This window comes from Erinaceus europaeus, chromosome 9 (assembly GCF_950295315.1).
Source record: "Erinaceus europaeus chromosome 9, mEriEur2.1, whole genome shotgun sequence".
Taxonomy (NCBI): domain Eukaryota; kingdom Metazoa; phylum Chordata; class Mammalia; order Eulipotyphla; family Erinaceidae; genus Erinaceus; species Erinaceus europaeus.
In genome coordinates this window covers 107,811,466-107,820,674 of record NC_080170.1, presented here as the reverse complement: position 1 = coordinate 107,820,674, position 9,209 = coordinate 107,811,466, and positions in this window count along the sequence as shown.

Below are 9,209 nucleotides of genomic sequence, written 5' to 3'. Positions count from 1 at the left end.
CCCACTGCCTCCGCCCTCATAGCTTCCTATCCTTAGATTAGAGTCTTATAGTAACTTTAAATATAAACATAGATAGTCTGGGGCCATGGAATTCACTGAGTAGGGCACCTGCCTTGCCAAGAATATGGCTGAATCTTGAGCCCTAGTACCTCATGGGGGTTATACAATGACTCGGTAGATGGGTGGGAATCACTGGTGTGTTGTCTTTCACTGAGAGTGGTGAAATTATACATTGTAAAAGGCTTACGCCACACACACACACACACACACACACGCGCACACACTGAGAGAGATAAACAGTCTGGATTTAAGCACTATATTACAAACATGTTGGATGGATATGGCAATTATTATTATTTATCTCCGTGGACAACTTTCATCCAAAATGCCTGCCTTCAGTTTAATTCTACTTTTGTTAGCACCAGTTTATCCAAGATTACATTTGTAGTCTCTTTCTGTGAAATCTCCTTTCCACTCCTGTGTCAGGCATCTCTTTCACATAGGACCAAAATCCTTTTCTAGCCTTGGGAGCATTCAACTGTCCCTTAGACGACGTGGAATAGTGAATCACGCAGATTTTCTCTTTAGGCTCTCCACACCCCTCTCCCTCTCACCCCCAGATCAGGTCTGCTTTTGTCCTGTAGGTTTACTTGTAGAACCTGGTGAAGCTTTCTCCCGAGGGACACGTACAGCACTTTGCATGACACAGTTTCTGAGAGCACATCTCAAAGTGTTCTTAGTTATGTTTTGAGCCCCCCCTTTTTTCCCTTTTTTATATTTATTTATTTATTTATTCCCTTTTGTTGCCCTTGTTATTTTATTGTTATAGTTATTATCGATGTCATTGTTGTTGGATAGGACAGAGAGAAATGGAGAGAGGAGGGGAAGACAGAGAAGAGGAGAGAAAGATAGACACCTGCAGACCTGCTTCACTGCCTGTGAAGCGACTCCCCTGCAGGTGGGGAGTCGGGGGCTCAAACCGGGATCCTTTCACTGGTCCTTGCATTTGGCGCCACCTGCGCTTAACCCGCTGCGCTACCGCCCGACTCCCGAGCCCCCTTTTTTTATGTACAGGGTAGTAAGTTAACAAATACTTCCCACAGAATGGACGAAATGAGGATTGCTTGTTTATTCATATTTATTTATTTATCAACACCTGTGCTTTATTAGTTAGGTGCTTAGGTGGACTTTTTCAAATAAAGAGACTAGGCCAGGGAAAAGGCACAACGGCTGTGCGAAACAACTTTCATGCCTAAGACTCTGAGGTTCCAGTGTCAAACACCAGCACCCAGCAGCAGTGTTCTGGTCTCTCTCTCTCCCTTCTCTCTCTTTGTATTTTTCTCTGTATCTCTCTCAATAAAATGAAATTTAAAAAAGAGGAAGCGATCACAGCCTTAGTATTCTCATATGATTTACAGGGAACTTGAACCTAGGGGTCATATATGACAATACAGATACACTCCTCGGTAAGTTTTATTACCCATTGGCCTTTATTTTTAATTTTTGTTTGTCAGCAATTCAACTTCATTTTTACCATTAAATACATATTTCAAAATATTTTACTGAGGTGTTATTATGTCATTTTAACATTATTTAGGGAGTCGGTGGGTAGTGCAGCCGGTTACGTGCACGTGACGCAAAGCGCAAGGACTGGTTAGCATCCCGGTTCAAGCTCCCAGCTCCCCACCTGTAGGGGAGTCTCTTCACAGGCAGTGAAGCAGGCTTGCAGGTGTCTCTCTGTCTCTCTTCCTCTATCTCCCCCTTCTCTCTCAGTTTCTCTCTGTCTCTATCCAATAACAAAAAAAATACATAAAAAGGAATTTAAAAAAATTAAGATTCAGGTGCGTGGGACCAGGTGGTGGCACACCTAGTTGAGTGCACATGTTACAGTGCGCAAGGACCCAGGTGCACAAGGACCCTGGTCCCCACCTGCAGGGGGAAAGCTTTGCGAGTGGTGAAGCAGTGCTGCAGGTGTCTCTCTGTCGTTCTTCCTCTATCATTCCCTCACTTCTCAATTTTTGACTGTCTTTATCAAATAAATAAATAAAGTTAATACAAAAACTATTTTTTAAAAAAGAATACTGGGAATCAGGTGGTAGCGCAGCGGGTTAAGCGCACATGGTGCAAAGTGCAAGGACTGGACCGGCGTTAGGATGCCGGTTTGAGCCCAGGGCTCCCCACCTGCAGGGGAGTCGCCTCACAGGTGGTGAAGCAGAGCAGCAGGTGTCTATCTTTCTCTCCTCCTCTCTGTCTTCCCCTCCTCTCTCCATTTCTCTCTGTCCTATCCAACGACGACGACAATAATAACTACAACAATAAAACAACAAGGGCAACAAAAGGGATTAAATAAATAAATATTTTTAAAAAATAAAAAAAAAGGAAAACTAAGATTCAGGCGTGCATCGTTAAAAACCAACAGGAACATCCCTTTGTCTGTCTCCCTCTGTCCTTCTGTCTTCAACTGGGATAACCATTGATTTATCTCATAGTCCAGAAGTGTATTTCATCTGTTTGCTTTCTTTATATAGTTACATAGCAGGTATGTATAAAATCAGAGTGTCTGTTTTCATCCATCCACCCACCATTCATCTAGTATAATACCGTTTGGGTCTATTCATGTCATTGTCAACGGCAGGATTTCATCTCTCTTTATAGCTCAGTAACATCCCACTGTGTATGTATAACACATCTGGAACAAAACTCTAAGTTAAGACAACATGTTTCCAAACACATTTTTTTTCAACAAATAGCCCAACCACATTTTCTCTTTAGTCTTTGTTTTTATTCTTTACTTGGAACATGTCATAGGCTTGTCACCACTTCAATTAAAAAAAAAAAGTAATATTTCCCTTTCTCTCTGTTTTTCTCTCCCACACCCTTTTTTTTTCTTGCTTCCAGGATCATTGCTGAAGCTCACTCAGTGCCTGCACTATGAATCCACTGCTCCTGCGGCCATTTTTTTCAATTTTTTTTTTTAATAGGACAGAGAGAAATTGAGAAAGGAGGGGGAGATAGGGAGAGAAAAAGATACCTGCAGACTTGCTTCACCCTTTGTGATGCGACCCTCCTGCAGATGGGGAGCCAAGGGCTTAAATCTGGATCCTTGAGCGGGTCCTTGTGCTTCATATTATGTGCGCTTAATCTGGTGTGCCACAGCTGGGCCCCCTTTTTCTCCTTCTACCTGGAAAAAAATCAGTTTATAGCAGTCAAGACCCCAACAATAACAAACAGAACACCTTTTGTAGGAAGGCTTTTATTTACTTTTTACACATTGCTGAATGTTATTTATCTTATTTGACTTGAGTCTGAAAAAAAGCTGAGAAAAATTCATGCTAATGTCTTGTGTTACCTGGTGAAATAATTCTGAAATTTCCCTACATCTAAAAGGAAGAGCTAATGAGGCAAGGGTACAACAACAATACTTAACTCACATAGTTGTTGTGATCATATATATATATATATATATATATATATATATATATATATATGACTGATCATTGAAAATTCACCAAATACTGTTATCATTTACCTTATAAGTTTACGTTTCCTTAATGCTTTTTCTTTATTTGCCATTTCTGTGATAATTAAATTTCCCTTGTGTTCCCAAAGCATTTTAGGTATGTAACTTTTTGCTTGTCAAATTCAAATCAAATTCCTACAAATAGGTGTTTGTATGTCTTCCCTCCTTTAATTTCCTAAACCACTTTTATTTATTTATTTTTGCTTCTCAAACATTTAGTATGTGTGACAGATGAACAATAGGGATATTTATTTTTGTTTCAGGAGAGATTACTAGATGCTCATAAGCAGATCAATTTTCTTAAGTCAGTACATTGTCAGCTTAGATGAGGTGAATGGATTAAACAATAAACACTAAAGAGCAAATGAATCTTTGGGAGCCCATAAAAGAGCACTGACATATTTACAGTTCACGTATGAGCAGGCCATGTTTTCCCATTCAAACAGTAAGAATGCATAATAAAAACAGAGTAAGGAAGCATTAGACTCTGGTAGATGTTTTGTGATGCCAGGCTGTGTTTGGAAAAGAGCACATATACCTTTATTCCATGTAGGTAATTTATTTATTTTTAATTTATTTTTTATTTAAGAAAGAATAAATTAACAAAACCATAGGATAGGAGGGGTACAACTCCACACAATTCCCACCGCCCAATCTCCATATCCCATCCCCTCCCCTGATAGCTTTCCCATTCTCTATCCCTCTGGGATCATGGACCCAGGGTCATTGTCGGTTGCAGAAGATGGAAGGTCTGGCTTCTGTAATTGCTTCCCTGATGAACATGGGCATTGGCAGGTCGATCCATACTCCCAGTCTGCCTCTCTCTTTCCCTAGTAGGGTGGGTCCTTGAGGAAGCGGAGTTCCAGGATACATTGGTGGGGTCTTCAGTCCAGGGAAGCCTGGCCGGCATCTTCATCAAGATCTGGAACATCTGGCTGAAAAGAGAGTTAACACACAAAGCCAAACAAATGTAGGTAATTTATTTAAAAAATGTCCTTTAAAAAATGGCTCCCCATTGCTTTGAGGAGATTATAGCTGATCATTATGTTCTAGGCCTCAGTGAGGCAATACAAACTCATAACTGATCAAATTCACTAGATGATGAAATGGCTGAATATTAATACTGAAGAGTGTCATAGAAGTAGGAGTGATCTGTAATTATTATCATGGATTCTTCTAATGAGTATGGACAAAATTCTACAATAAATAATTACATATAACAAAATGATACTACATATTTGGTTCACAAAGAAGTTATAATACCAAGGCCTTTAAACTATTATGAGGTTAACTGGGATTCACCTAAAAGAAATTTGGCACTTACTGATGTTCAAGGACACTTTACTTATTTTTGAATACTTTATGCAGCTGTAGATGGTAGCTGCTAAAAAAAGTGCTCATTAAAATAAAATAGCAGTGCATTTTTTTACTTTGTTTTCTCCTATTAAGACAGAATTTTTAATTTACTTAATTGCAAGAGATATGAAGTTTTTTGTTTGTTTTCCGAGAGCACTGCTCAGTCCTGGTGGTGCAGGGGATTGAACCTGGGACTTTGAAGCCTCAGGCATAAGAGTCTTTTGCATAGCCATTATGCTATCTACCCCAAAACCTGAAGCTTTTGAGACTGTTTTGAACCATGGAAAGTAGAGATATATATTAGCCTTCATCATGCTCTATGGTTTTCTCTTTATATTGTAATGTTCAGAATTGCCCAGGAAGATGTGCTAGAACTCTACCTGAGGGGCTGTTATCCTTACTTGTTCCTTCAGGCAACTCTTCACACAGTACCAAGATACTTGTCTATGAGTTTTAGTAAGATAATTGGCAAACGCTAGAAGAAGAAGTAAGATAATTAACCCTATAAAGGTCTGGATAGTAATATGAGGAATGCAGACTTTCTACAGACTCATTCTGCTTTTATTTTGCTATTGGACTTTAGGCAAGTTATTCAAGCTCAATTTTAATTATAAAAGGTGCTCATAGTTGAGACATTTAATTACAAGTAAGTCAGGGATGCATACCTTTACTTTCCAGGGTTATTTTAAAACTTAAGATAGTCAATGCTTACTAAGTGACATAAATTTTTATATATGCTATTGAAACAAAATGATTTTTGCTTTGTTTCAGGTAAATAGGTGATTGATGATCGATAGACTACAGGACTGAAATTTCCTTCAGAATGGTGGGGACAGGCTGGAATTTGGGTTGCAAATATGGCCAAGCAGTATACTCTCCATGTAAACTAATTTTTTCAGCCCCAGAAACAGAAGTATCGCTCTAGTAATAGATTTTGATTTATAAGGACTAGAAGCTACTTCAAATAAAGGGTTCCATGAGCAACACTTTTTTCTGTGGAAGTCCTGTCCTCAGTCATCAGCTTGATGTGCATTAATATGCTCCAACCCAATTCAGAGGGGCTTACCCCTTGACTCAATAGGTATAAGCACATTTTTAACATTTATTTGTTTACATAACATTAACAGACAGAATTAATTGAGAGGGAACGTGGAGGTAGAGAGGGAAAGAGAAAGAGAGATATCTGCAGCACTGCTTCACTCCTTGTGAAGCTTCGGCTGCAGTTGGTGATCTGAAGCTTGAACTCGGGCCGTTGAGCTCCACCACATGACTCCTGGGTATAACACCATTTATCTGGTGCATGAAGACTTAAAGCACAAGGAAGGTAACAGTGTAACAGAAATGTCTGAGATGAAGAATAGGCTTTTCATAAGCAAACAATAGCTGGTCAAGGTGGTCAGTCATTTGTGCTGAAAGCAACTCTGACCACTTCAGTAGTCTTTCTTCAGGCCCTCAGTACGTGCTGGTTTTTAATTTCTAGGACATCTTTTGCCCACTATAAATGATGGAGCCTACAAACAACCTTAGGTCCTTTCTGCTTACGTGATTTTTTTTTTTTTTAAGCTAGAACACTGCTAAACTCTGAATTCTGGTGGTGCTGAGGATTGAACCTGGAATCTTTGGTGCCTCAGGCATGGAAGTCTTTCTGCATAATCACTCTGCTACCTCCCAGTGTGACCCATCTTTTTATAATCTGTTTCTTTCAAAAACTGTGTCAGTTTCGAGTCCCTCATGAACTTATTGACCAATTAACGCCTATTACTTGATTATGGAACTTTATGACTAAGCAAAAGCAACACAAACACACACAGCTGCTTTTACGTTCATTGGCAGGATAGGGTCAAGACACTGCAAATATATTTTCTTCTCTTTGCCTCTATAGCAAAGGGAAATTGATTTATTTCCTTTTTAATTAAAAAAAGTTGAAATCTGGCTGGCGGGGGGGGGTAGTGATAAAAAAGCAAAAGTAAGCACAAACTGTGAAGAGTCAATATACATGAAGTCATTTTCCAAAAAGACTGCCAGGAAGCCATCACAGAGAAATTGACAAAAGATAGAATCAGTGCTTAATTATGTCTTGCTAAGAGTTCTTTAACTACTTACCTCATCTTAAAAAATTTTTTAAACATATTTATTTTTGCCCAGGATTTCATTGCAGTGACTTTGCGCCTGCATATAATCCTTTTCTTTTCTTCTTTCTTATTTCTTTTCTCTCCTTTTCTTTTTTTGTAGAGGATGAGAGATAGAGAGTGAAAGAAAGACAAGAAAGAGAAGGAAAGACTTTGCATCACAACCTGTGAAGCTTCACCCTTGCAGGCACTTGTATATGTGGCTGAGGGTTCAAACTCTGCCCTTTACTTACTGAGTCAATTTTGCTGGTGAAGTCCCCAACTTTTATCCTCCCTGTGAGGTACACTTTTGGCTTCTGTTTGAATCTGTATGCCTTGAACTGCAATTCTTTGATCCCAGATTAAAACACTTTACCTTTTTAATGACCTTCTGAATTTTTAGGTTAAACATAAAAATATCATGTTGATACAAAAATATTAAAAAAAAATCTATGACTCAAAAGAAGTGTCCCTGACTGGTTACAACAGGCATGAGACCAGCTTTTCAAGTGAAGTAACAGAATATTATACTCACAGGTGTAGAGCTATGTGCCAGGTACTAAAAAGACTCAAAGCCCACACTGCTTTTTTGTCATGTATGCTTGCGAATCCTCCCTCCTAATTATTCAGCTTCTACTGCATATCCACCTTGCGCTTGATTCAAGATGGCCTTATTTTAGGTGGGAGGGGGCTCATGAATTATAGCACATTTGTCTACACATGTGCATGGTTTCCCAGCTCTGCATAACAGGTATGTGTTTACATACTTTTGTCCCCCACCCCCTATCATGGACCCCAGCCCCCTATTCCATTCCCTCTCCAGAGTCCCTTGTTTAGTGCAGTACATCATCCCCAGTCCAAGTTTTATCCTGTGTTCTTCCTTTCTAATTCTCTCCCAAGTGGAAGGTTCTTATCCCAGCCTAGACACAACATGATATGTTAGGTCCCGCACTTGCCTTCATCTAATAGTCTCTGGACCTCTGACCATTATAGTGGTCAGAAACACTATAATGCTAGCCTATATTAGTGGTTTTACCTACTGTAAGTGATCATTGTTTTGATAGTGTGCTAGTAGCCTCCCTCAAAAGGGAGGGATAGCAAGGAAAGCATACACATGAAGATTTGAAGGTCTAGTTTAAAATGGTCTTTTCTGTGGTCTGGGAGGTAGCACAGTGGATAAGACATTAGACCCTCAAACATGAGGTCTTGAGTTCAGTCTCCAGCAGCACATGTACCAGAGTGATGTCAGGTTCTTTTTCTCTCTCCTCTCCTATCTTTCTCATTAATCAGTAATAAAATCTCTTCCTTTTTTTTGCCTCCACGATTATTGCTGGGGCTCGGTGCCTGCACTAGGAATCCACTGCTCCTGGAAGCCATTCTTCCCTTTTGTTGTCTTGATTTATCATTGTTGTTGTTGTTATTTCTGTCATTGTTGTTGGATAGGACAGAAAGAAATCAAGAGAGAAAGGGTGGGCACGGGGTGGGGGGGGAGAGATAGACACCTGCAGACCTGCTTTTCTGCTTGTGAAGCGACCCCCACCCCCTTCCTCAGGTGGGAAGCCAGGGTCTGGAACCGGGATCTTTACTCTTGTCCTTGCGCTTTGCGCCATGTGGCTTAACCCGATGTGCTACTGTTGTTGAGCCAGATGTTGTTGTGTGCGGGCCGTGGAGAGTGGAGAGATGTGGTCCGGAGCGAAGAGGAAACACAAATCTTTATTTGGAGATGTACGCAGTATCTCTTTATTCATGCAGGACACAGCACAATCTAAGCCGAGCTAAACTAAACTAACTAAAAACTACAGTCTTGTCCTTATAAATATACTAGCCCAGTAGGGTGGGAACAGGATGCGACGCAGAAAGGGTGGAGAGAAAAGTGACTGGTGAAAATCAGAGTGTGACAAGGAGAGGGGGCAGAGCAAAGACATATCATGAACCGTGGGGATTGAACCAATGCCCTGCAGTGGTTATGTAAATAGAATACAGTAGTTATGTAAATAGAATACAGTGTTAAGCATGGGGAATTAAACTAATGAAACAGAAGGGGTTTTTAGAAGCATATTTATCATTGTTGTTGTTATTTCTGTCATTGTTGTTGGATAGGACAGAAAGAAATCAAGAGAGAAAGGGTGGGCACAGGGCGGGGGGGAGAGATAGACACCTGCAGACCTGCTTCTCTGCTTGTGAAGCGACCCCCACCCCCCTTCCTCAGGTGGGAAGCCAGGGTC